Genomic DNA, 3,721 nt, shown 5'->3' with positions numbered 1-3,721 from the left:
CCGCTTCCCACGGTTTGAAATGCACGAAAATCGGCCTGTACACGGGGGAGGCTCCGCCCTCGAAGGCGAGACCGACGGCAGAACCGCCGGGTCAAACCCGGCCGGGCTACCCGGGTTAGAAGCCTCAGAGTCGGGTTGAGCAGTCACATTCACCCCCATCCCCTTTTGAACCTCTTCCCACCGTTGGAAATGCACGAAAATCGGCCTGTACACGGGGGAGGCGCCCCTCTCGAAGGCGAGACCGACGGCAGAACCGCCGGGTCAAACCCGGCCGAGCTACCCGGGTTAGAAGCCTCAGAGTCGGGTTGAGCAGTCACATTCACCCCCATTCCCTTTTGGACCACTTCCCACGGTACGAAATGCATGAAAATCGGCCTGTACACGGGGGAGGCACCCGCCTCGAAGACGAGACCGTCGGCAGAACCGCCGGGTCAAACCCGGCTGAGCTACCCGGGTCGGAAGCGCCAAGGTCGGTATGAGCAGTCACATTCACTCCCATCCCCTTTTGGACCGCTTCCCACGGTTTGAAATGCACGAAAATCGGCCTGTACACGGGGGAGGCTCCGCCCTCGAAGGCGAGACCGACGGCAGAACCGCCGGGTCAAACCCGGCCGGGCTACCCGGGTTAGAAGCCTCAGAGTCGGGTTGAGCAGTCACATTCACCCCCATCCCCTTTTGAACCTCTTCCCACCGTTGGAAATGCACGAAAATCGGCCTGTACACGGGGGAGGCCCCCCTCTCGAAGACGAGACCGTCGGCAGACCCGCCGGATCAAACCCGGCCGAGCTACACGGCTTACAAGTCTCGATGTCGGTATGAGCAGTCACGTCCACCCCCATTCCCTTTTGGACCACTTCCCACGGTACGAAATGCATGAAAATCGGCCTGTACACGGGGGAGGCACCCGCCTCGAAGACGAGACCGTCGGCAGAACCGCCGGGTCAAACCCGGCTGAGCTACCCGGCTCGGAAGCGCCAAAGTCGGGTTGAGCAGTCACATTCACTCCCATCCCCTTTTGGGCCACTTCCCACGGTTCGAAATGCATGAAAATCGGCCTGTACACGGGGGACGCTCCCCCCTCGAAGGCGAGGCCGTCGGCAGAACCGCCGGGTCAAACCCGGCTGAGCTACCCGGGTTAGATGCCTCAAAGTCGGGTTGAGCAGTCACATTCACCCCCATCCCCTTTCGGCCCCCTTCCCACGGTTGGAAATGCATGAAAATCGGCCTGTACACGGTGGGCGCTCCCCCCTCGAAGGTGAGACCTTCGGCAGAACCGCCGGGTCAAATCCTGCCGAGCTACCCGCGTTAGAGGTCTCAATGTCGGCTTCAGCAGTCACATTCAATCCCATTCCCGTTTGGACCTCTTCCCGCCGATGGAAATGCACAAAATTCGGCCTGAACACGCGGGACGCTCCCCCCTCGAAGGCGAGACCGTCGCCAGAACCGCCGGGTCAAATCCGGCTGAGCTACCCGCGTTACAGGTCTCAAAGTCGGGTTGAGCAGTCACGTTCACCCCCATCCCCTTTCGGACCCCTTCCCACGGTTGGAAATGCATGAAAATCGGCCTGTACACGGTGGGCGCTCCCCCCTCGAAGGTGAGACCTTCGGCAGAACCGCCGGGTCAAATCCGGCCGAGCTACCCGCGTTAGAGGTCTCAATGTCGGCTTCAGCAGTCACATTCAATCCCATTCCCGTTTGGACCTCTTCCCGCCGATGGAAATGCACAAAATTCGGCCTGAACACGCGGGAGGCTCCCCCCTCGAAGGTGAGACCTTCGGCAGAACCGCCGGGTCAAATCCGGCCGAGCTACCCGCGTTAGAGGTCTCAATGTCGGCTTCAGCAGTCACATTCAATCCCATTCCCGTTTGGACCTCTTCCCGCCGATGGAAATGCACAAAATTCGGCCTGAACACGCGGGACGCTCCCCCCTCGAAGGCGAGACCGTCGCCAGAACCGCCGGGTCAAATCCGGCCGAGCTACCCGCGTTAGAGGTCTCAATGTCGGCTTCAGCAGTCACATTCAATCCCATTCCCTTTTGGAACACTTCCCGCCGTTAACAATGCACGATATTCGGCCTGAACACGCGGGACGCTCCCCCCTCGAAGGTGAGACCTTCGGCAGAACCGCCGGGTCAAATCCTGCCGAGCTACCCGCGTTAGAGGTCTCAATGTCGGCTTCAGCAGTCACATTCAATCCCATTCCCGTTTGGACCTCTTCCCGCCGATGGAAATGCACAAAATTCGGCCTGAACACGCGGGGCGCTCCCCCCTCGAAGGCGAGACCGTCGCCAGAACCGCCGGGTCAAATCCGGCTGAGCTACCCGCGTTACAGGTCTCAAAGTCGGCTTCAGCAGTCACATTCAATCCCATTCCCTTTTGGAACACTTCCCGCCGTTAACAATGCACGATATTCGGACTGAACACGGGGGCCGGTCCGCCCTCGAAGTCAACACCGTCCGCAGAACCGCCGGGGCAAATCCGGCTGAGCTACCCCGCCCCCGAACACTCAAAGTCCCTCTGAAGCCTTGCATTCGCCTCCTTGGAAAATTGACGTCAAACATTACCAAAATCGGGGGCACGAGCACTAAAGCTAAGTCTCACCCTTTCCCTATCCCTAACCAGGAACCGAACGCCCACCCTCAGCCTCACACCAACGCCGGTGCCACTCCAGACAGACACACCCTTCAAAACCACACCCATCCGGCCATGCAACTCAAAAAGGGTCCAAATTCAGAAACACCCCCTTCAAAAGGCACTCCATCCTCGGCCACACCACCGGGACATGCTCCCCTCGGCGATAATTAAGCCCCCACCACTATTTGAAGCCAACCGCAGCCGCAACTCGAACGGAGAAATCAGTAACCAATTCAAAAATGCGCTTGGTTACTGATTTCTACTGAGCCGAAAAAATTCTAAGTGTCGGTGGTTACTGATTTATACCAACCCGAAAATATTCTAAGTGTCGGTGGTTACTGATTTATACCAACCCGAAAAAATTCTAAGTGTCAGTGGTTACTGATTTATACCAACTCGAAAAAATTCTAAGTGTCAGTGGTTACTGATTTATACCAACCCGAAAATATTCTAAGTGTCAGTGGTTACTGATTTGTACCGACCCGAAAATATTCTAAGTGTCAGTGGTTACTGATTTATACCAACCCGAAAAAATTCTAAGTGTCAGTGGTTACTGATTTATACCAAGTCGAAAAAATTCTAAGTGTCAGTGGTTACTGATTTATACCAACCCGAAAATATTCTAAGTGTCAGTGGTTACTGATTTATACCAACTCGAAAAAATTCTAAGTGTCAGTGGTTACTGATTTATACCGACCCGAAAAAATTCTAAGTGTCAGTGGTTACTGATTTATACCAACTCGAAAATATTCTAAGTGTCGGTGGTTACTGATTTATACCAACCCGAAAAAATTCTAAGTGTCAGTGGTTACTGATTTATACCAACTCGAAAAAATTCTAAGTGTCGGTGGTTACTGATTTATACCAACTCGAAAATATTCTAAGTGTCGGTGGTTACTGATTTATACCAACCCGAAAATATTCTAAGTGTCAGTGGTTACTGATTTATACCAACTCGAAAAAATTCTAAGTGTCAGTGGTTACTGATTTATACCAACTCGAAAATATTCTAAGTGTCGGTGGTTACTGATTTATACCAACCCGAAAATATTCTAAGTGTCAGTGGTTACTGATTTATACCAACTCGA

Source organism: Chiloscyllium punctatum, unplaced genomic scaffold (genome assembly GCF_047496795.1).
Source record: "Chiloscyllium punctatum isolate Juve2018m unplaced genomic scaffold, sChiPun1.3 scaffold_656, whole genome shotgun sequence".
Lineage (NCBI taxonomy): Eukaryota > Metazoa > Chordata > Chondrichthyes > Orectolobiformes > Hemiscylliidae > Chiloscyllium > Chiloscyllium punctatum.
The sequence above is the reverse complement of the archived record's forward strand: the minus strand, read 5'-3'. Positions refer to the sequence as shown.